Source organism: Papaver somniferum, chromosome 2 (genome assembly GCF_003573695.1).
Source record: "Papaver somniferum cultivar HN1 chromosome 2, ASM357369v1, whole genome shotgun sequence".
Classification (NCBI taxonomy): Eukaryota; Viridiplantae; Streptophyta; class Magnoliopsida; order Ranunculales; family Papaveraceae; genus Papaver; species Papaver somniferum.
In genome coordinates, this window is record NC_039359.1 from 54,518,104 (window position 1) to 54,544,485 (window position 26,382).

Here is a 26,382-nt window from a genome sequence, read left to right on the forward strand (position 1 = left end):
GTTTTTTTGCATGCATTTTTCCTCTCGTTTGTAACGTCTTAAACACTATATAAGGGAGGAGTCTTGAGCTCTTTTGAGACACAACAGAGAAACATCTCTTCTTCTGCTTTCAGAAAATAAGTTTTTATTTCTAGTTTCTCTGTTTTGAGCTTTTGCTAACACTGCCAAGTTCTAAGGGTACTCTCTTTGTATGCTACATTGAGGGATACTATCAGTACTTGTATCCTGGAGGTGACTCGCCAACTGCTATAGCATCTCAGCGGAGTAGCAGGCGATATTGCCTTTAGGACAGCGTATCGTATACGTGCCTCTATATTTTCTGTGCATCTCCAGCAACATCGGTTTGAGCTAAGTATCTTCTTCTCAGTTACATTATTAGTTCTATTTCCAACACAAGATCGGTGGTATTACTATAATATCATCTTACAACCATATGGCCATTATTGAAAAAATTTAATTATTTTTATCTCCAGCAACATCGGTTTGAGCTAAGTATCTTCTTCTCAGTTACATTATTAATTCTATTTCCAACACAAGATCGGTGGTATTACTATAATATCATCTTACAACCATATGGCCATTATTGAAAAAGTTTAATTTTTTTTTTTTTTTGTACAATTACATTTGTGGATTGAGATGAGATTTCTTATTTTTGGATATTCTTGGTACTGTAAAAAAAAAAATAACCATTTCTTATCCAAGATTGATTGATTGAGATAAAAGTGGACTTGTTTGAGTTCTTATTGCATTTTCATATCTGAGGTGGCCTGGGCAGGGGAGGGGATATACACTGAATAGGTACGTTTGGGACCATTTGATATCCTCTCTCCTTCCAGAGAGACTCTTCACTTTTTTTTTTCTTTTTTTTAAGGACCCACAGCTTTTATCATTACTGAGTTTTTTTTAATCCGTCTGGCGTCCGGAGACATTTCAAATCGAAGTTAAAATGGTCGAAGTTCTAACAATATTACTTGTAATCTGACCAAGCTGCTACACTTCTCTCACTCTTTTTCACCATTAAGTGGCATTGATTTTAACCTTTGATCCCTTGAATTGAGATTAGTAGGGTGGCATTGATTTTAGCCTTTGATCTTCTGGATTGAAATTAGTAAGGTGTTCCATTATTATTGAATTAACCACTGCCCGCATGACACACAGGCGGGGGAAGGGGGTGGGGATATATATCATTTTCGTAATCTGGAGTACTCATAGTACAGGTTCCATGTTGCCCAGTACAGACATGTGAATTATGAGGCAAGTTTGAGAGAGAGCAGCATACTGAATTCATACACTGTACATGGATGGACGTTATTTTCTGTCAAGTTGGTTAAGCCATGGATGGACCAACAACGACCACATTCAGCTGTATGACCAAATAAATAGCTAGAGGATTAGCCAAGATCTCCTTGACACTAGATTACAAGGAGAATGGACATAAGTAATGGATCTAATTTAGAACCTGGTTTAAGCATTGCAGTAGTTGGTCCTCATGTTCTGGATGCAGAGTTGTCGGACCCCATCAGCTCTATTTTGTTGTCCCACTGTGTGTTCCTTGCTGCTATGTCGGATTTCAGTTTTTTCCGCTCTGTGTATTTCTTTTCTACTTCCAAAAGAGATATCTCTTTTAGGTATCCTGTCTCCTGAATCCATTAGAACCTTGTGAGAGGCTTCCACACTAATTTTTGCAGATATAACCTGTGAGTCTGTAAGTGACAGTTGAGCTTTTTGTCGTGTGCAATAATCAAAAACAAGGAAAAATCAAATAAGCAAAAGTTATTGAAACTTAGCTCCTTTATAATGGAAGTGATCGATTTGATGAAACGAATGAGTTCCCCATATCTCCGCAACAGCAACAAGGCAAAATTTTGGAAAAACAGATTGAGTCACGTGTTCAACACGTTGCCCTTAAGACATTAGCGCCCGGCTACACTCAAGAGTGATGCTATAGCCCTCACAGGACGGATATCTCGAGGATAAAACACCCTAATACACATACTACTAGCATATGTAGTAGATGCTCAACTTGAGCTTGGCAACTCCAAAAAAAAAAACCATAAAGGAAAATCTCGAACGCTTGAGAAAACAATATAAAATATTTTTTTTCCCTTGGGGGTCCCTCTAAATATAGAGCAACCCCTTTCTCATAGATTTTACAAAAGTAGTGAATTTGTTTATATAATTGACAAATACAACTTAAGAAGAAAAACTCCCCGATGTGGGACTAAAAGGTTTATATAGTTTCTTAAAACTACTAAAAATTTAAATCTCCACAATGTGGGACTAAAAAATTTCATTTACAAAAGAAAACAATAAATTATAATTTTTTATTAAAACTTTAAAAAATTATTTTTTTATTAATCGTTTTCTAACAATCCCCCACATGAATGAAAACTCAATAAAACATGAAAACACAGATAGATCTTGGTAAATCAACATCCCAACCTCACGATCCAAACAGACTGATCGTGGAAGTGTTGAAATCATACTAGTCATTTCTACGTCCTCTCCCTCACACAAAAGTGTGTTGACCCCAGGGTCATACTATGGATTGCATAAATTATAATAGTATTGAGATCTTTCATCTTTAGTTCCCAGATGGTGAGACTATAGGTATCTTTCACCAAAGTGAAAAAGCATGAACTAGTGAACCCTTAGTGACCTTTATGTCCTAAGTTCAAGTAATACCAAAACCATCAAAACGAAAATCACATAAAAAGCGCAGGAAATACCATTTTAGGCATAGGTGTCCATGAGGTATTGAACCTTTGCTTAGTGAGATATTAACGGAATTACTTGCTAGAGACAGTGAACTATGTCTTGAACTACTAACATTTGATGTAATTCGCGATAACAACCACGGGTGATATCTCCAAGATTGCTGCCAAGCTCGTGCCGTTTTGTACAATTTGGACCTGGACATATCAAAGCTCATATTCTCATAGGAAGCGTCCCACTTCCTCATTCAGATAGGTGAGTTTCCATAAAGAGTGTTACTGCTACACCCCACTTCAATCTTAAATTGAAACTATAGAACTCATTAAGACTTCTTAAATGTCATCCTTCACATGCAGTCACACTATCACGTCTACACCATAGGGAAGGCACAGAGAATAAAATTCTCTGATAGTGTTTACCTTTACCCACCATAAATTAGTTGTCTCATTCGAAACCTTGATCTTGGGATCTCCAGTCAGCAAGGTTGAGTATCCTTCATGCAAGTTTAATTTATGAGCTTAAGCCTCTTCCCCTTCGATGCATTTCTAACTATCTCTTGGGATAAACCTTTCGTCAAAGATTGCGCGATATTATCCTTGGATTTTATCCAATCAATGGAAATAACGCCGATTGAGATTAGTTATTTTCTGCTTTAGCTATTATAGCTTGGCTAACACAATGTATAGATATAGCTGGCACATGCCTATTCCAGAGAGGAATGTCTTCTAAAAAGCATCTTAGGCACTCGGACCCCTCTCGTGCTTTATCTAACTCAATACTCTCAGATTCCATAATGAATTGAGCAATATATTTTTGTTTATAAATCTTCCAAAAACAAACCTTGATGCTAGAGTGAAACATATCCATTCATAGACTTAGACTCCTCTGAGTCAACTATCCAGTTTACATCACAAAGTCCCTCAAGGAAAGAAAGATACATTTGATAAATCAAATAAAAGGTAATAGAGTATTTTAGGTACCATAATACTCTACTCAGTGCATCTGAATGTTATTTCTCTGGACTACAATTATATCTACTTAACTTACTCACAATATAGGCAATGTCTGGACTCTTACAATTCATTAAATTCATCTGACATCCTATAACTCTTGAGTATTCAAGTTAAGATACTCCATTATCCATTTTTCTTGAATCTACAAGAATAATCGTACGGAGTACAAGTAGGCTTACAATCACACTGATTGTATCTCTAAAGCACAAATTCAAAATAATGAGAATGACTAAGACTACATATGTTAGATTATTTTATAATCCTCATCCCTAAGATTACATCAACAGGGCCTAAGTCTTTCAAGTCAACATTCTCATTCAGCGCATGTTTTTAGTGGAATTAATCACATCTATGTTTGTATCAAGTATAAGCATATCATCAACATACAAGCATACAATCACACAGGCATCCTTAACAAGTTACTTGTAAATATACTTGTCAGATTCATTAACTTAAATCCACTACACATTATCACATGATCAAATTTTCCATGTCACTATTTACGTGCTTATTTTATAAACCATATAAAAATTTTTCCAACTCACAAACTTTGTCATCATAACCTTTCACTACAAAGTCCTCAGGTTGGTCTATGTAAATTTCTTTATCTAATTCACGATTTTAGAAAAGTTGTCTTAACATCCATCTAATGTATCTCTAATTTGTTTATGACAACAATAATAATTAGCATCTCAACGGAAGTAAATCTCGTCACATGTGAATAAGAATCAAGGAAATATACACCTTCTTTTAGTTTATAGCCTTTAGCTACCAACTTAGCCTATATTTTTCTACAGTTCCATATACATAATGTTTCCTCTTAAAGACTCATTTACATCTCATGGTCTTACTCTATGGAGGTAAACTATAAACCTCCCAAGTCAGGCTTCGACGGACTTAGTCCATTTCACTAAATGAAGATTCTTACCAGAATGGGGTTTCAGTAGATATCAAGGCTTCTTTACAAGTACAGGTCTTAGACTAAGCTAGGCATGTTATGAAGTCGGCTTCATTAGAAGTCTCAAGTCTAATTGTTTTACTTCTCTTAGGCTCAACCTTAACTTCATCTTCCTTTAAGATAAGTTCTGACTATTTGAAAATAAATCTAGGGGATCAACAACACATCTCTAATGAGGTACAGGTTTAAGAATAAACATGTTCAAAGAACTTAGCATCCCTAGATTATGTAATAGTATTCACAACAAATTCATAAAAATCACACCAAAGTATGAAAAATCAGAACACACAATCAAAAATCTATATATAGAAGTATACTCAGCATACCTTATATGAAGACACAATCAACATTTTTGGTTTCTATCTAGTTCTTCTAGGAAGAGGAATGACAATCTTAGTCAAACACCCCCACACTTTGACATATTCATAAGAAGGTCATCTACCTTTCCATGAATCATATGGAGTTTCATCTGATCCTTAAGGGTACTATATTCAGGATATATACTAGTTAAGAGGACTTCCTCTCCCCACAAGACCGCAGGTAGTCCTGAACTAATCAACATGGCAATTATTATCTCCTTAAGGATACAATTATTATGTTCAAGGCTTCTAATTGGTTTTCAACTTCAAGTTTATACATCTTAAGGCTTCTAAGGTATCATCCTTATCCCTAAGAAAGTATACAAGATAGTACCTCGTACAATCATCTACGGAAGTTATAAACCATCTTTTACCATAGTTGAACTCATGTCAACTAGGCCTAACTGAATTAACTCTAAGGGATTAGAATTATTATGAACATTTGTGCTAAAAGATTTTATAGCATATTCATTTCACTTTTCTGTTCAAGATCCAAACTAAATTTGGGTACGAAGCCTATGCTAGGCAGTTTATACATTGACTTATAATTTTACGGTTCCAAGTCTACCATGCAAAACATTCAAAGACACACAAAAGAAAGCACAAGAATCAACTATGTTCACTTCATCAGATTTTCCTTTAAACTTATATAAACCCTAAGTCCTATAACTGTTGCCTAAAAAATCAATACCCTTAGTTATAACAAGTTTTCCACATTTAATTAAGATCTTCAATCTTTTACCATCTTCAAGAGAACAAGATACAAGATTCTTTCATATGCTCGGAACATGAAAACTTCATTCAGTGTGAGAATATTACAGATATGAGCTTATGCTCGACCTTTCCCTTTTATGCAACCTCTGTCGCAGATGAGTTACTCATATAGAGTTTCTCGACATACCTTATCCTCTGATAAGAGGTGAACAGGTCTCTGTTCAACAAACATACTTAGTGGCTCCAGAGTCCACCCACCAGTCTCTCACATTGGTTATTAAAATAACTTCCGACATCATGTCAATGAACTCGTTCTAATTTGTTTCAACTAAATTAGCATTAACTTTCTACTTATTAAGGTTTTATGTTGTCTACACTTTACTGCCGTAAGGCCAGGAATTTTACAAACATAACAATCACTCTTAATTAAAGTAATGCCGGATTCAGTTTTACGAAACATACCTTTATTATGAAGACTATGCTTAGAGTTGTGTTTGATGTTCTCGCCTTTGTCATCTTTGGAAGACTTGTATTCATCCACATGCGCCTGGTAGCCATGTTCCTTTTCAATTTCATGTCACAAACTTCGTTTATACTCTGACCACGAACACGGTAATTTTCCAATCACCTAATACACCATATCTCACAAACCTTAGTTCAGATTAAATATGAGTTTTGAAGATAATATCTAGATTTATAAACTTCGTTTGAACCACCATATCAAAAAAATCATGGTTACCCAATAAAAACTACTTTAGTTAACAACAAAATTTTGCCCGTCAGAATTTTTCAGGAAAATTTTTCAGTTTTGTAAAATATCAAAAAAATACTTTTACAACTCCAAAAATTCTGAAACTTTACGTGGGTAACTATCCGGATGTCTACTACGTTGTGTCAAAAGGGTTCATCGAAATTCCTTCTTGGTTAAGAGATAAACTCGAAACTCTACAGCTGACCAAAAATTCGTTTTTATTTTTCACTCCACAATTAACATCCATGATTCACAAACCAACCAGCCATTTTTTATTATTACAAATACTAATGTCTTAAGATTGTTGGGTGCAATAATCAAAAACAAGGAAAAATCAAACAAGCAAAAGTTATTGATACTTAGCTCCTTTATAATGGAAGTGATCGATTTGATGAAACGAATGAGCTCCCCATATCTCCGCAACAACAACAAGGCAAAACTTTGGAAAAACAGAGTGAGTCACGTGTTCAACACGTTGCCCTTAAGACATTAGTGCCCGTCTACACTCAAGAGTGATGCTATAGCCCTCACAGGACGGATATCTCCAGGATAAAACACCCTAATACACCTACTACTAGCATATGTAGTAGATGCTCAACTTGAGCTTGACAACTCCGAAAAAAAACCATAAAGGAAAATCTTGAACCCTTGAGAAAAACAATATAAAATATTTTTTTCCCTTGGGGGTCCCTCTAAATATAGAGCAACCCCTTTCCCATAGATTTTACAAAAGTAGTGAATTTGTTTATATAATTGACAAATACAACTTAAGAAGAAAAACTACCCGATGTGGGACTAAAAGGTTTATATAATTTCTTAAAACTACTAAAAATTGGAAACTCCGCAATGTGAGACTAAAAAATTAAACAATAAATTATAATTTTTTATTAAAACTTTAAAAAATTATTTTTTTATTAATCGTTTTCTAACGCTTCTATCTTTTCTTTTTTCACCCAAGACCAGAACAACAAATTCGGGTTCCCCCAGGCAGGAACTAGACATCTTCGATTCGATGTGTCATACTGAAGTGATAACCAACAAATTCAGATGCATTAACAGACTCATGTTTTCTCATTTTTCATCAGGGTGATAAATTAGAAGAAAGTCAGGACTTTCACCACCATCAAAAAGTAAGAAACCATGGAATCATCATCATAATCATTATTGTCACTTTTACTAATACTACCAATATTGCTGCTGCTAATGCTGGTGCTGGTCTGAGGAGGTGAAGTCAAAGACAATCTTTGAGCCAATATTCATCTTGCAGCAAACAAGGTAACTGAACGATTTCTAGTGATTCGGGATTTCAACGTAAACAACTCCATAATTAAGATCAGTACTTGTAAACTTTAAGAAAATGGTGATCAAGCGTTCACTGATCTTGTTAGTTATTACTATCACTTAAGTATTTTGAACAAGAAAGACGTTGGTGGCGTCAGTGAGCAATCATATAAATCCGCAGAGCTATCCAATAAAGCAATAAAAACATCAACCAAGAAGAGTAAGTACTTTGATCCATGAACAAACTCAATGATACCTACTTCAGAAAAACATGAACTCAATCAGTAGACTGTTCAAATTTCAACTAAAGCTAACTTCAATATTTACCTACGTCGTACTATAACTTGTAATATAAACGTAACACAACAACAATGTCATAATCAATATATAAAGCAACAATGTATACCAAGTAGCCAGCGCACAACCAACTAACTGAATTTCAATTTTGTTAACTAGGAAAGACAATGAATTCCAAAACCCCAATGCAATCCAGTGAATACTTACATCATCTCAAAACCATTGTAAAGAGTCTCTAGACATTTTAAACCTGTAACAAGATACATATGGTCATACGCAATCTTCAATTTCTTCAAACCCCAGAACGATCTCATCACTGACATTTCCAAAGATCAATATTTTGTGATTCTTTAAAGAATTCATACAAATAAAGTATCAGAGACACAACTTGATTAGATAAAAGATGGAATTTCTAGAATTTGTAAATGGGGATTTTTAATTTAATGAATGAGTTTTGGTTTACTAGAGAACTGAGATTCATTTTTGTTTCATTCATATCTCTTTGTTTAAATAAGAAACATGTACATAAGATCGATTCTGTCATCTCTTCCTTACAGATGGTTAAAGGGCTCACCCCACTGGCCTCATACTTGTGCCCAAGATTACACATAATGCGTTGCTGAAACTCTTGTAAACTTGTTAGCATGTTGAACTATTTCAAAGTAGCAACAAACTATCAAGCACTATTCCTCACATCCAGCAATATAAGCCGGAACTATATCGATAATCTGTGCTCGACACAAAGGACATTTCCGTGAACTATTCCGCAACTCAATGGAGCAATTGAAACAGGTGCAGATATGCCCACATCTGGATTTACTCAAAGCGAAAAGAAAACAGAAAAAGGAAAAATCTGTCAATTGTCTGCGAGATTAGAAGATATCAAACGTTTAGCTCTAGTTCTAAAGCGAGACAGATTTTACAGTATTAGTACCTGTACCAAAGTGAGTCGACTTCTTCTTCAAGGCAAATGACACATTTGCCTGCTCCCTTCGTCGGTTTTTTAGAGCTATCATTGGGTACCGCAATCTCCATCTTGTCTTTTCGTCCTGAAAGAATCAGAAAACAAATTGGAATGACATTATTAACATATAAAAATTCAAGGACCACCTTCGACAAAAAGATTGTAAAATATGGACACAGAAGATTTTCTCTTAGTTGACTACACCTGACTACCTTCATCTCCCAATTGGTGATCCTCCCATCTTAATTCTTCATGCGATTTGTTTTGGTACACGACCATGGCTGATATTGATCTAAGTTGCTCTGGCTCATAAGAACCATTATCAAAAGTAGGTGTAGTTTTGTAAGTTGTAACTCTACTACTTCCTAGACGTCCACTAATAGTGTCATTAAATGCGACCCAATGTTGAGAAGAATCTCCAGTAACATCTCTTGCACATCGAGTAGCTTGATGTTGCCCTAACAATTTTCAAATTAATGGGAAGAATTTGAGGACATACTGGAAAAAGAGGTGGATTGTACATCCATGGATTTATGCAACTGTTATCATAAATAAACGTTATAATTGCTTTATTGTCTTACCAAATGGGTTCCAACTTTGAGAAGTAGATGCTCCAGTATCATGTCGCCTTGCAGATCGAGCAGCAAGATGTGGCACTACTAATATTCAAAAGAATGGGAAGACTAAAGGGGTCATTGCCCAAAAGTGGTGCGTTTGAAAATCTAATTACTAAAAATGTTCATTTTTTTCTAAATTCCTGAAAATGTTTTATGGAATTTGTTTTTCCTATTTTACCCTTGAATTAAAATTGTTATGACTAATAAGTCCCCCCACATTATATTTCTTTATTATTTTTTGGAAACCTTTTTAGAAACAATATGATTTTAATTAATATTTTAATTGATGGAATGTATTCCCATTGTTAAACATTGTGTGTACAATATGAAAAAATCTTTTTTTATTTTGAAGAATGTGTACCCAGTGGGTTTACATTTTGTTCACAATAGAGAATTATCATTTTTTTTAATTTAACATTGTGTCCACAATATGAATGTTTGGTTCAAAATAGATGTGTTCACAATAAAGATTAATTTGGAATATGTACCCATTGTTGCCATTGTGTTCACAATAAGTCATATTTTTCAGTTTTCATATTTTTCATTTTAATGAATAATAAGAATGTGTACCAAGTGTTTTCACATTGTATTCACAATAGGTTATATTTGGAATGTGTACCCAATGCTTCGCATTGTGTCCACAATAGGGTATAATTTAGAATGTGTACCCAATGCTTCACATTATGTCCACAATAGGGTATAATTTGGAATGTGTACCCACTGTTTTTACATTTTATTCACAATAGGGTATAATTTGGAATGTGTACGCACTGCTTCACATTGTGTCCATAATAAGGTATAATTTAGAATGTGTACCCAATACTTCACATTGTGTCCACAATAGAGTATAATTTGGACTGTGTACCCACAATGTCCCATTGTGTCCACAATAGGGTATAATTTGGAATGTGTACCCACTGTATCCCATTGTGTTCACAATAAGGTCATTTTTCATTTTAATGAATAATAAGAATGTATACCATTGTGGTCACAATAATGTATAACTTGGAATGTGTACCCACTGTTTTTCATTGTGTTCACAATAGGGTATAATTCGGAATGTGTACCCATTGTATACCATTGTGTTCACAATAAAGTCATTTTTCATTTTAATGTAATAAAAGCTTCTCCAATGGTTGTTGTATGTATTTCCTATGTGGCGATACAAACAAGACATTTTTATTCCAAATTTTTCTTAAGTTTAGGTGAAAAAATTTGTTCATCTCCAATGGTGTTGTTTGTGATGATTTTCTTATTAAATGTAAATTTTATGTATGTAAAGATATTCTAATTCATCTCTGTTGTGCATAGATTTTATTTCAGTTGATAATTGCATGAAGCCATGTATGTAAATTATCATTGGAAAGCGTTAATATCCAATTTTGTTCATCAACATCTCACTAGTCCAGAAAGGGCTGTTAATCACGCTTTTAAATGACGGATTAATTACGTAAATTGAATTTCACAAATAATTTCCGTCATATAACATGAAAATAATTGGGCCCATCATTTAACGCAAAAAAAATGTCATTCTCAAATGTGATAATTTACTAGGGGTGTGATTTAACGAGAAACAATTATATCACGAAATAAATATAATATATATTCTTAGTATTTATACGCCCACCACTATTCTTATGTTGCATACCCATAGGTGGCTAGCCACATGTAATGCCACATTACTATAAGTCTGAAAAATGGTTAGCCACCCACCCCTAGTTTGCCGTGCACCTGGTTCGGTGTTGGACCCATTGGTCACTAGTGGAGGATAGAACATCTAGTTTCCTACTTTCTTTCTACAGGTCCAGTGTTTAGCTATCTATCCTCATTTTTATTCGTTCTCCATTTCTTTTCCTTCTAACTCTAACCTTTGTGCCGCTGTCTCTTCTCCATCTTCTGCATCTCCACAAAATCAGAAACTGAAAAGTTGAGAGAAACTAAACCTAAACTCAAACCCCTTTCTCCATCTTTTTCATCTTCTCTTCTCCATCTTTTCATCTTCTCCATAAAACCCAAATTCTCAAACAAACCCAAAAACAACAGAAACAATTTGTTCCTCATCAAACAAACGCTTTATTGCACGTATGATTCTTCTTCTTCGTTTTCTGTTATTGAATTTGGATTTTATTAGATTTAATGTTCTTGTAAGTTTCTAAGGTTTTCATAAAAAATTCCGATTTTGTGTAGATTGTTGTAAAGACTTTAATTAGGGTTTTAAGTGAAATTGGGAATTATTTGAATCTAGAATTTGTTAGGGATTTTGATTTCTTCATGTTTGTTATTGCATATTTTAGACCAAGAAACTATCGGAATCAACTCAAGTTGTTCTTCGTGATTTCAGTAATGTGGAAGGTCTTATCAAGGTATAATTGATTTTTAATTTTTTTCCCCTTTTAAACAGTTAACATAGAATTATTATTGTTAAAGCTGTTCCTTTTAGAATTATTATTGTTGTGACTGTTCAGTTTTAGTCTTCAATCTGAGAAGATTTAGAGTCCAGGATTTTAATCTTTGTGTGGTTTTATCTAGAAATTTATAAGTTTTAAATTGATGATTTTCAGATTCACAGCTAGGTATGGAAAGATGAAACTCAAGGCAATGCTTTCATCATATATGTCGTCTAATTCCAATTCGAGAGAATTCCTAAACCTTGGCCTCATCCATTTTTAGGATCATGGATACAGATCATTCCAAAGATACAAGAAAAGTAAGACTATTTCCTCTATATTACATATTTTGTGGGGGACTAGTTACTGTGTAATAATTAATTTGAGTTCTTCAGGTGTTGGACTGCTTTAAAATGTGAAGTTGTTTCTCCTGTGCTGGAATGCGAGATTGCAGCTAATCCTGAAGTTCAAGGTACTGCAATTGTATTGAAGCCAAAGCAAGAAGTGGTTGCTTAATACACAACTTAGATTGTGCATGGACAACATTAGAAGTGAGCTTTCTTCAAATCTTAATATGAATGCGCTTGTTGTGATTTAGATAGAGGTTCAAATGTTGAGGTCTGTCAGTATATTACTTGCATTTCATTGTCATTTAAACCTTTTGAGTTCCTTTATAAGATTTCGCAACTGTTTTCCCTTTGATGTTTATCTTTGTAAATGAAAGTAATTGGAATGTTGGATGTATTTTGGATCCTACTGAAATCTGAGTGTGGCTTTGACTTTTCAGTAATCCTTCTTCCAAGTGAATGACCATGATGAAAGGAGTTCATCCTCTTATTTACTGAAATGAATGGTCAATTTTGTTCAACGAGACCCATGAGTATTGAGCTTGCTCAACAAAATTGCTGGTGTCGCTTAACAACAACATCCAAAAGGTACATGTTGCTCTAACACAAATCCTTGTTTCTTCCCTGATTTTGATAATAGCTTCATTAATGGTTTGTTAATTGCAGATTACTGTGCGTTGGTGTCTCTTATCAGAAAAAAATTATTTTATGTTATCTCTCTCATTATAGTAGATTCCTTTAGTTTTTTTTGGAGAATCTGGTGAACTATTTACCTAGTTATTCTAAATGATGGACCAGACATTGTTGTTAACGGAAGTTTAAGATTTGTTTTCTTCCAATATTACTTCCTTTGCCAAACTAGACAATTAAGTGATTACAAATCTTATAAGGACGCATGTTGTCGAGAAGTAAGATGCCTACAGGCACTCATGTTTAGGGGTCTGGAAATGATTTCAGTTGAAATGCTTTCCTCGTTAGTGTGTAGGCTTGTATATGTCAGTTGATTGCTTATGTTGTAATTTTGGCCTTAATTTCCATTTTCTGCAGCGTTAATGCTTTCATCCTCAGGTTATTTCAGTTTCGAAAAAGTCTAGTTACTTTTGTTTATTGTTTCAAATTTAAATCTTCGTATACCCTTTACATTTCAGTAACCATTTCAATCTCTCATTGCTTTAGTTGTTCAATTGCTTATGCACTTGGTCTTAGATTTCCTAGTAGGATGTTGTTATCTTGTTCCTCAATTGTCGTTCTGATTCAATCATTCTATTTCCATATTCGTTTTACAGAGAGGCTGCAACAATGTGCATATGTTGATAGATTAAAGGCGCCAAATGGTGACGAGTATGACTTCGATATTGATGAAATTATGGATACAAGTTCTATGTTAGGTGATATAGATGAAGTAGTTGGAGATATGTTTCAAGAGGTGATGTGATTAAGTGGCATGTAATATCTGTAGGAGCCTGCTACACCAGCTGCTAAAGTTTCCTTTGGTCACTTTCGGCTCTCATTCTCAGCTCCCACAGATTCTGAGTAGATATTGAAAGAGGTATTCCTGAATCATTCTTTATCAGCCTACCTATGTGGGAATCTTCATTCAAGGTTTAGTAATTTGAAGCGGCATCATAGTTATAGACATAATTTCTTATCATTGGAGAAGTATTTCCAACCAAATGTCCACCAAAATACTTATGAAAGTAGCACAGACAATGCTAATTTTTCTAATGGAGACCCATCTGTTAAAGAATTCTGGGAGTGGGAAATGTGGCAAGGTGACAGCGGATTAATTACGATTTTGATTTTCAGTATTTAAGTTAGGGTTTCTAGTATTTTATCTTTCAGTTTGTAATCAAATACTCTATTTTCTTGAGTACAATAATTAATAAAGTTTATTTTGGATTCATTTTGAAATTATAATTTGTCAAGATCACATTTCAAATTAAATCAGTTTTAAATACTTGATAATATGAATTTGAACGAGATACAACAAATCTAAATGTAAACGGAATTTAGATTACAAAATCTGAATCAGGGCCGATCAGGATTAGTAGCTAGAAAATGACTATTATTATATTTTTGCATATAATACCCATTATTTTTTATGACATCCATCGACTATTATTATATTTTACGTACAATAACCGTCATTCTTAATAAGAGATTTTGCGCGTGATTTTAAGTCACAAATTTTACTCGTCATACTTAATAATGTTTTCTATTTGTTATTTATAAAGAGTCACACCAAATAAATAACGGTTCGAATTACAGATGAAAACCGTGATAAATCCTGTTCTATAACATATTTCATCCGTTATTTATAGCCCCTTCTGGACTAGTGTCTTCTTCCGCTTTGATCATATTATCCATTTAATTAAAAAAAAACACCAAGAGAGAGAAGTTTGATTATAATTAAGATTTAGTATGTGGTTCCTTTTGGGTAACACAAAATTGGTTAAAAAGATTAAAATCAACAAATTCTGGGTGAAAAGGACAATTAGATTTTGATACTGTTTAAATGGACAAAAATGTAAAAATACCAGGATGTAAACAGTTTCATCCTACTCATTTTTAAATACTTTTTCTTATTTTTAATTTACATCAGGATGCATCCAGTTTCATCCTTGATATTTTTTAAGTTTAAGTCAGGATGAATTCAATTTCATCCTTGTTATTTTTTTGGCGTCCATTTCACCCATAATAATTTTTACTCGTCCATTTGAACCATGTTTTAAAAATATTTGGACAAATGACCCATTTTCCATTTGGGTAACGGTTGACTTATCAAAAAAAAATTGCTTTTGGATAACGGGAAAAATTTTGGGTCAGGGTGGCGAAATATTTGGGTGCCAAGCTATACGCTATATCAAAGGAAAAGGGTTTTGTGGAGTAGAAACTATCATTTATTCCTAGAAATTATATAATTGAGTGAGTTTGGTCCGGTTGACCTAGTTAATTGTTTGTTTGGTCCTTTTTAAAAATATATATTACTGCTTGGTCCTAGAGATTATTGTTTGTTCCTAGGGTGGACAATGCCCACGCAGGATGACGTTATGGATGATGTAATTATTTTTTGATGGTGGCAGAAATACCCTTTTTGGACCATGTATATACTCAATTATTAAGAGAGAAGGGATTTATTTTTGTTTTGTCTCTCCTCATGTTTCTAGATCTACTTTCTCTTTGTTTTTTTTTTGTTTATGTTGATGAAGAAACGCCGATGGTGATGAGGATGAAGACGATTGATTTTCAGATCTATAATGATTGACTTGAAGATTACTAGATCGATTTTGTTGTTGTTGAAGACGATGAAGATTTGTGTATTTTTTTCTCTTTGTTGTAGCTGCTGCTGCTGAAGATGATGGAGACGATAAAGATGAAGAAGATGAGTTGTTGTTGTTGTTAGAGACTCGAAGCTTATGAAGATTTCGTTTAAAGATTCGAAGATTATGAAGAGACGATTTACAAAAATGATTTGATTTTCAGATCTATTAAGATTGATTTGACGATTAATAGATCGATTTTGTTGTTGTTGAAGACAATGAAGATTTGTTATCTTTTTTTTTCTTTGTTGTTGTTGTTGGTGTTGAAGATGATGGGGACGATGAAGACGAGTTGTTGTTTTTGTTAAAGATTCGAAGATTATTAAGATTTTGTTTAAAGATTCGAAGATTATGAAGAGATGATTTACATATATTGATTTGATTTTCTCGTGAGTTTCATTTAATCTCTGTAAATCATCTTTCCGTTCTTTAATGTTTGTAGATCTGTGTTTTTGATTAGGTGTTCATTCGAAACAATGAACTCTGTTTTTGGTTCATAATAGTGAAAGTTTTGTTATGTGTTCATTCAAAATAATGAACTCTGTTTTTCGTTATGTATTCATTTTAAGAATGAACTCTATTCTAGTTCTGATTTAGTTTGTTTTGATTAGGCATTCATCTGAAAGAATGAATTTTTTTTTATTCATAATAATGAACTTTGATTAGGTGTTCATTTGAAAAAATGAACTCTGTTTTAATTTTGGTTTTATTAGGTGTTCATTTGAAAGAATGAACTCTGTTTTTGTATATAATAATGGAAGTTTTGTTGGGTGTTCATTTTAAAGAATGAAATTTAATCTAGTTTGAATATGGTTTGTTGTTGTTGTGTGTTCAATAGAAAGAGCGAACTCTATTTTATTTTTTTCATAATAATGAAGTTTTCCTTCGTGTTCATTTTAAAGAATGAACTCTGTTTTCATATGTGTCTTTAGTTTGGTTTATTAGGTGTTAATTTGAAAGAATGAACTCTGATATTTCATCAAATAGAATGAAGTCTTGTACGAAAATAATTAGCAAGTTCAGAGTTCATTAGAGAGCATGAACTCAAATAATTATGGAGTAGAAGATTTACGGAAATTAATGTTGAAATAGTACAGAAGGACCAAACGATTATTTCCCAAACAGAAAATGCTGAAATTAATGCTAAAATCGTTTTGTCCATTTGATATTTTTAAATAATAATGGACCAAACATAAAGTGTGCCTTCCCAAACGACCAAACGGACTTGGGACCACCTAAAAAAAAGACCAAACGATTATTCCCTCTTTTGAGTAACTTTAGCAAATTCTGAGCCTTTTCGTGTCACTTGGATCAGGGGATATACTTTGGATCTGATATGCTAAAATATTTTGGGAGCAGAAGTAGGAGTGAGTGAACACGATCCAAATTAATTTGGTTTTTGTCTTATCCACATCCAATCCAATGTATGATACATGTTAATTTTGACATCCGTATCCGATCCAATATTCGATGGATTGGATAAGGATGATCCAATGAATTTATTCTATAGTAAATATTTAAAATATATAAGACAAAGGTTATACATAATGATATTTTTTTAATAATATTTCATAGAGAATGACTTAAAATTCCATTAGCATTGTTTATAATATTGAATCACATACACACAAACCCACCCATAAAATATCAATAAAAAAAAAACTCATCCCATCAAACACTAGTTAGGGAACTCATCAATTTCATTTAATGGCAATAACATTTATAATTTTTTGACAATATAATAATTTTAGGAAATTAATATACTAGTACCTAAGTAAAAATATCAACATTAGTGAACAATACAATCATGGCTAGGACTATGATTATCAACACTAAGCACCATGACTATGAGTATGATTAAAGAGTACATATATGGATATATGGTCAGACATACCTTTATGATATGTATGACCGAGTTGACAATGTTCTCACCTTAACTCTTTATGAGATAAATGATTGCAAACTAGCGTTGCAGATATGGACTCATGATTTTGGCACTATAGAGTATTGTATTTTATTCTTTTGACGTAAAAAGGAAAAATTTAATTAAAAAAATAAAGATGTCGCCAAGAGTGAGACCAAGTTTACAAAGGCTTAACTTCATTATCTTGGGATCACAGTTTAGAGGTGGTGCGACCAGATCTTGAAAGCAAACATATGTCATTTCCATGAACTTAATTATTCTTCTTTCGGACCATAATCCAACTCAAATCTTTTTAAGTTGGGAGACCTTCCTCTGGATTCACCTTCCTAATAAAATTAGAAGTCAAATTTGGAGAAATTTCTTCTACATCGTCTTCAATATTTTGATCTCGAGTGCTACAAGGTTCTTCTCTATTATCATCTTCCAAAGTTTCCTGTAATCCCCCATCAGTTTCTGACTCAAGAAAACTGAAAGGGTTGGAGAAACAAATGGGAATAACCTTAGGAATTTCCTATTTCTTTCTTGAATTCTTAGTTCTCCTAAATAACCATTTCTTAATTATTATTATTTTTTTTATGTGAGGTCAAATTTATCCAAAAAAAAAAGAGAAAGAAAAGAAAAAATAAGAAAAATAAACTAGCTCACAAATGAGCAAATTAGAACCTCCAAAAAGAAGGTCTAAACACAAGCTCTAACAATAACTACAAAAGTCTTTCAACTCAGGGAAATCCTAAAGGAAAAGAACGAACAAAGCGAACACTCGTTAAAATTCCCCATTTTTATCCTGAAACGAGCATTTGACGGCACTAATTTGCTCATCACACTCGGAGTCAGAGTCAAAACCACCAAATTCCCACAAGTTGAGGTATTTCCATCCCCGATTTAGCATGACTGTCCAACAAATTCCTACACATGGATCTCATTAAAGGATGTGATACCCAATAGTTTGTTGAAGGGAATTTTGGAATCTATTTCGGCCTCACTAATAGCAGAAACTGAATTATAAGAAAAAAATAAATCATTTTCTAAAAAAAGACTCTTCTTCCAACTCAAATATATTCGTACTAGGAAAGTAACCTCCGTATTCTCCTTCCAGATAGAGTCAGCATCTGAGTTTGGAGTTGAAAAATCATTAACCACTTAATTAAAAATATTTCCCTGATATATCATCGGTACAACTTTTATACTCTAATAATACTTTCATTATATGTTCCTGAAACTCCGTCGAAAAAATCATCAACCACGGGTTCCTCCTCTTTGTCTTTCTCTTTTACGCCCATGGTTTCTTCCGCATATTGTATACTCAGAAAGAGATTTTAGTACACTAAAAGGGTTAAGGTGGCGAGTCGATACATGTGTGCATTTGTTCCCCTTTTTACATGAATTCTTTATCTTTATAATATATGGTTTCCAATGTTCGGGTTCAGGAAAAAATTCCCTCACTTCTGTTAGAGCACTGCTCGCTCGAACTCGCAAGCGTGGCTATCTCAAGCTTGTTTTTCCTGTTTAGGTGATCAAAACTATAAATCTTGATTTCTAGTTTACTTATAGCTATGTCTCGTATTAGGATAGAATGTGTAATTGAGTTTTATACTTCACGGCGTTCTTCGATTGAAGACGAAGATCTACTGAGGAGAGCTTGTAGGAACTTCATCAACAAAAGGTATGTGGAGACTAAAACTTATCTATCACTTAGAAGTTTATTTTATTCTATCTCATAATGAAACTTAGTCGTATATCTATATAGACTTTTATATTATACACATTTGATATTTCGATCCGAGTTTATCTCGCTTATCTTTTTCTCGAAATATGTGTTGGAAGCTTTTTTCTTTAGCTACGTTCATCATTATTCTTGACGAGTAATAAGTCAAAAGATTATCATGTGAAAATTTCCTTGAAACATATTACATGATTTGTGTGAGACAATCATTTGATGTCGATTCAGAAAGTTTCGTATTGATCATTCGATCACTTGAAAATTACTTATAAGCTAATGGTATGTGTGAGACATCCATTGTCGTCTTCTAAGGATGTTTCAATGATTGAAATGGGAGTTTATAACAATTAACCTTTGTCTGGATACAACACAGTATGCATACCAGTATGCAAACTGTTGTGGTATGATTCAGGTCCGGAAACCTTGTTTACATACCAGCATGCGAACAATTTTAATTTTTAAAGTCCGGGAACCAAGTTTGCATACCAGTATGCGAACTGTTCTACCTAAGTTAGGTCCGAGACGGCTGTTTGTGTACCCATTTGCAAACAGCTGGACAAGACCAAAGTCCGGAACTATAGTTTGCATACCAGTTTGCAAACTTAGTGGTTTGAGTTCTAAAATCGCTTAAGTTTGTTTTCATACTGATTAACAAATACATTAATAAATTAAGGAATACAATCTTTGAAAACCGTGGCTTAATATTCATGAATTGATTTCGATTACTAATCAATCTTATTTTGTTTCAGTTGGTTCTTATATACTTCTATGAGATATATACAATTGAATAACTCTATGAGTAACACAATTCGATTCATTTGATTATCTTTCATGACTGATTGATCATCATATTTGATCTAGAAGATTTAGATGAATGTGGCTAAGACAAAAGTGTTCATATGGCTAACTTCGGTTAACTGTTATTGAGCCAACTCAATATACACGTTTAGGTATGGTTACCCATATCTAAATGAAGGTATATTTCATTTGTGTGTAACAAGCTAAGACCATTTAACAGTGGAGAGCTATTGTTTTGGTTTTAAACAAACTTAGCTTGAATATTAAATCAAGTTTTCATCTAACGGTGAATATTGAATGCTTTGTTAATAAGCTATCTTATATTTGATTGAAAGCAAACCCTGATTTGAAAGACTATATTAGGGAGAACTCTAGCACCTGGAAAACCTAATCCCGGAACTTTCCCATGTCCTAGTTGTGACTAGAGTCGATTTTTCTTTAACCTAGGTTTTTCCAAAACCATTATAGTTTAACGACTTGAGACTTCATTTTGGATTCGTGAAGCTAGACCCAACTATTTCTCTGTAGTTGCGTGTTCTGATATTACTTGTTCTATATTATTGAGTACTATCTTCTCTAAGATTTTCTCGAGATTTATCTCTGATAGATAAGATATAAAAAGTAATCACAAAGCTCTTTGTCTCATTCTTTGTGATTCCACAATAACTTCTTCTACTACCATATAGTTAAGTTATTGTGAGGTGATTGATATTTCTAGGATGTTCTTCAAGAATATAAGACCGGATTATCAATTGGTTCTTGTTTACCTTGCTTTATCAAAAGACGGAACAAAAACTTCGTAAGTGTTTCTGCGAGAGACAGATTTATCTATCATAATATACTTTTCAGTTGGAGACAGATTTGTTTACAAGTCTTCGACTTTGGGTCGTAGCAACTCTTAGTTGTGGGTGAGATCAACTAAGGGAATCAAGTGCGTAGAGTCCTGCTGGGATTCAGAGGCTTAAGGAACATGACCGTACCTTAATAGGTGTGAGACTTGGTTAGGGCTCAACTTTCCAGCCCGAAGTTGACTTCTAATAGGCTAGTGTCTTTAGCGGCTTAATACAGTGTGTTGTTCAAAATTGGACTAGGTCCCGGAGTTTTTCTGCTTTTGCATTTTCTCGTTAACAAAAACTTCTGGTGTCTGTGTTATTTCATTTCTGCATTATATTTTCTATATAATTGAAATATCAGAGGTTGTGCGTAGTTCAATCAATTGGTAAATCCGAACTTGCTTGTTGGATAAAAATTGATTCACGCTTGGACATTGGTTTTTCATACCGTCCAAGTTATTCTCATACCAATCAGTTCACGGATTCCATTATGTTGATTTGCTGATTGATTTGAGAAAGAGATATAACTCTTGGATATGTTTTCTTGATTGAGTCTGACTGTCTAGTTGATTCTCTTGGAATTATATTGGAGTTATTCTATATAGATTGTCGAATGAAATATTGGGTGTGATTGTTATACCCCGCGTTTTCAACTTTACCGATCATAATATCACCATGTATCTCATATGTGGACATGGTAATATCAATACTTATACGAGTATTCTCACTTGACAGTACGAGATCGGCATTTATAGACTATGTGATCAACATTTCTTAACTGAATTGGATGAGGTCATTTCACCAGTCATAGTCACCTCATTCCTAATGGGCACCGAAGTTGAAATACTAGATGACTCAATAACTTCAGATCAATCCATTGCCCATCCTCTTTGCCCTTACAATTTCCAACTTCCACCACCCTGTTACCTTTCAGGTTAGCAAGGTAAGGTGCTTGCGTTGTAATAAGATGGTAAGGGTAGTGCTTTCACTGAGCACAGTAATAGATTGTAGTTAAAAGCAGATTTTATATCACATCACAAATTTTTGATGATTAAATTTAGGCAAAGGTGACAAACTTTTGTGATGTGATGCAGATACAATATCGAGTTACGATGGGAGATATTGAGTTACATTAGCAGATTTTAGGTCCAATGAAGATTTTGAGTCAGGTAGCAAATTTTATTGTGCCAGATTTTTTTTTGTCCTGAAACATATTTTGGGTCTTAAAGAAGCAACGGTTGCAATTCTAATTTCTGTGATTTTATTATAAAAATCACATATAAGTCTTATTTCATGGTAATTAAGGGGATAAATATTAAACATCAATTGATTAAACTTCCGACACTGGTTATTACCTAAAAGATTAAAAAACAATGCTTCCGTGAAGATATGGGGTTTAAAAAAGAGCTCAAAATTTTCATCTTGCTAGATCTTCAAACATGTCAAACTTAGGTAAACCTAGTGAAGTTAAAATTCCCACCTCACGTACCCTTTAATCCAAGAACTAATACTACTACCTAAGCAATAAGCATCTCATAAATGTAGGATATATTTACTGTCGTTTAATTAAACGACTCATGTTTCCCTCTTAAAATGGAAGTATAAAGTGCTTACAAATAATACAAGTAGTGTAAAAATCTGAACCTTGACTGGCGTAGTAGTTTGTTACTTTATTATTAATTCCTCTTCGTGTCTTTCTTTTTGGCGTGCATCTTCGCGATAGTCATGCATCTGACGGTAAATACAGAAAACTTATCAACCTAGTAACTTGAGATGCTAATAGTTTATCAAATACATATGCATGGAGAATTTTATAAATTGATTTTGTGCATAACAGAGTTTTGTTCTTGAACCTTAATCTCTATTATGAAAGACTATTTCTTGAAAAACTCCGTCATTAGATCATTTGCTTGTTATAGAAGAGGAACGCGTAAGATGACATAATTTATAAAGATACACAGATATGATTGGAAATTCTTAAAGATACAAATGGAAACGATTCAAATGGCTTATGATGGGTTTTTCAACACAAAATTGGTTAAAAAGACCAAAATTAACAATTCCTGGATGAAAAAGACATCTAAATTTTGATACTGTTTAAATGGATAAAAATATAAAAATAACCAGGATGTGAACAGTTTCATCCTACCCATTTTCAAATATTTTTCCTTATTTTTAATTTACATCACGATGCATCCAGTTGCATCTCGCTATTTTTTAAGTTTAAGCCAGAATGAATCAAGTTTCATCCTTGCTATTTTTTTGGTGTCCATTTCACCCATACTAATTTTTACTCGTCCATTTGAACCATGTTTTAAAAATATTTGGACAAATGACCCATTTTCCGGTTTTTCAAGGCATTCATTTAGTTTCATGGCTTTATTGAATAATCGACATTTGGAGATTCTCCCTTAATTCTCTTTTAAGAATTCAAGTTAAAATGCTTCTTGGTTCTTACCTACTCATCCATAATCGACATTCTCCCTGAATTGGTGTCCTTAGAATTCCACGTTTTTAGAACTCGAGACTCTTTTGCCATATTTAGCATATCCCATCTAGAATCTCGGTGGAGTGAATTTTCTATTATCTGGATTCAATAGAACACATACCCAAAAAAGGGAAGAGTGCAAATTATTCGATTGCAAAGAATACCAACATACACGGAAATAATTTCTGATTTCGCAAAAAATAGTTTGATTCTTTAACCTCTTCCTCGTGTTCTCAAATCACCCTAGGGTGATTTGATTACACGAACATACCATCTTTGATCTTGGAGTAAAAGGCATTTGGTTTACGAAGAGAGAATAAAAGAAAGTTTGCATGAGGTTTCAGAAGAGACCATTTAGAAAAGATGTCTTTCTTTTAACGAACAGACCATGAAGAATATAAAGCTAAGGACGGTCAGAGCTCGGATTAGCAGGGATAATTTTGGGCTCGAGAAGATTCAAGGCATAGTTAAGGGGGCAGTTATAATCTATGCCGTCAAATATTATGAACAATTTCAACTGCTCTTTAGCCTACATACACACACCACTTTTCCTTGGACTATTGATGATGATATTTGGGAGACATTAAGAGAATTGTTGGTCGTAAAAAAAAAAACGCGCAACAGTAAAATCTAAAGTGGGGTACATGAACAGACAAGATGCAGTTGAGAACTTACATATTAGAACATGTATAAAAATCATGTTTCTTAATATAACTCACCGAGTGAAAATTTAAGTTTACGTGATAATTTGTGAATCGTGTAGCAAATTGATATAGAACACAAGTCACAAAACACCTTAAGTTAGATTGCCTAAGATTATTCTAATTCACCAATGCCAAGTAATTATTGGAGCAAAATGAGTTTTTAGTAAAGATTTTTCAGTCTTGGTATGGTTTGATCTAGTGACCTATGTGTCCAAGGATACTTTCTCATTTTATGAGTGAATGAATTGTTCTTTTAACCCCACATTGTGGAGAACTAAAGAGGAGATCCACTATATAACCATTTTCATATGGATGTATTGACAAACGAAAGTGGAATGGGTGGGCAAAAATATCCATGGTAAAATATACATGGCCCAACCATGGATATTTGCGCGTACACCATACACCAAGTCCCGTGTTTACTAGAATTTATTTTTGCAAGTTTTTCTTTAGGAAATTAATTGCAAAAATATTTTTCTTAAGAGTTTTATTTATTATAGAGTTCTTTTTCCGATTAAAATTGTTTTACAAGAAAGCTTGTTTTATCAGTAAGACTAAACCTAACTTGATTTTCAAGAAATCATCTCTTATAAATATAACTCGAAATCATTCTACACAACAAACAAGAAGCGGTTTATTCTATATCTTCTTTTCTTCTTTTGTCGCTTTGTTTTGGTGCGACGTTTTACTTCCATCCATGCTGCTGAGTTCAAGAGTGGGTAACCTGTGTTGTGCTAACTCAAGTTATATCGGGCAGTCTTATCCTTGACACATCTTCGCTGTGAGGGGTTAGCATTACTCATCTCGAGTATACCCACGAAATAATGTGTTAAGGACAACTTGTTGAACCTGTGATTCTTCCTTCGTCAAGTTGTTTCGGTAGAGTTTGTTTGTACCTGGAAATATTTCAAGGCACTAAACACGATGATTTTGGAGATGATGAGGAAAACAGGGTTAAAAACATGAAATAGTATAAGGATGAGAGACACGAATTTAACGTGGTTCGGCATGGTTTGCCTACATCCACGGACGAATCCCCTTGGGGAGTGATATTTTATTGATATTTAGAATTACAGTGGATTCTTTCTGTATTAGCTACCTCCCTCTTTTTTTCTCTTTCAGAATTACATTTCCCTATATTTATACAATTGCGAATCAGGGTCTCCCCCTAATTGTCAGGTAGGAATAAATTGTATTAAGTTTCCCTACATGCCTCCTGGCCATAAACTCCCATGCATTAATTCTACATGAAACTGCATGAAACTGCCCTCCCGCATTAACTCTGCATGAAACTACCCTGCATGCCTATTGACTTGCATGCCTCCTTGTATTGATTTTGCATGAAACTGCCCTGCATGTCCCCTTGAATTAATCTTCTCTATTGGCAGACAGGATTGACTGGTTGACAGGCAGAATGGGCTGGCAGTATGGATGTAAACTGGCTGACATCGCATCTGGCAACATGGATGGAAACTGGTTGGTGGCACAACTGGCAACATGGATAGAAACCAGATGGCATCGTGGCGGAGTACTTAGTTGGAAATTGGTTGGAAGCTTTGCTGGCAACATGACTGAAAATTGGCTTGACTTAGCAACTAGATTTGTCTGCGGGACTGGAATGCACCAGTTGGATCAAAATTGGATTGCTGCTGTCATATTGGAACTGGACTGCAGTTATTACTGCAGAACTGGACTACAACAATTGTGACAAAAAATGGACTGCAACATTTACGATCAACTGGATTGCAGCATTGTTGAGGATAACTGGATTGCAGCATTGCTGAGGATAACTGGACTACAACAGTTTGTATAACTGGACTGTAGCAGTTTTAACTAGCACCGAACGTGTGCGCGTTGAGGTTTATCAATCGAACCAGCACTCACGATCTTTGCATACGGGCATGTTGTGGGTAGAAACTCGACGCAATAACGTTCACGAACATTGAATATGATATGTAGTTTTCACTTGATAGTGGTTGACGTGCCGCTCGGAACCTCAAAAATAAAATTTTCCAAACTCATGATTTTTCACTTCCATGTTGTAGGGAATTAAAGGACGATTCCAACTAACCAAAAATCATTTGATTAGGACTTAAAGCGAAGAAGTTATCGACGAAACAAGATTTCCACTTAGGACGCGCGCTGAAGCTGACGTGGCATTGCTGATTGGACCGCATTGCTGACTTGTCCAT

At 34.0% G+C, this 26,382-nt stretch overlaps 1 long non-coding RNA gene across 2 annotated transcripts; it reads left to right on the plus strand.

The window, feature by feature from the left end:
• The first annotated feature begins 11,519 nt into the window (after positions 1-11,519).
• Positions 11,520-14,212, plus strand: LOC113353307. Of its 2 annotated transcripts, none has more exons than XR_003361198.1 (6): positions 11,520-11,751; positions 11,964-12,032; positions 12,231-12,376; positions 12,452-12,607; positions 12,844-12,991; positions 13,690-14,212. It is a non-coding gene; the product is annotated as an uncharacterized LOC113353307 (long non-coding RNA). The 2 variants fall into 2 exon arrangements; XR_003361199.1 differs by having other exon boundaries at positions 12,452-12,528.
• The last annotated feature ends 12,170 nt before the right edge of the window (positions 14,213-26,382 follow it).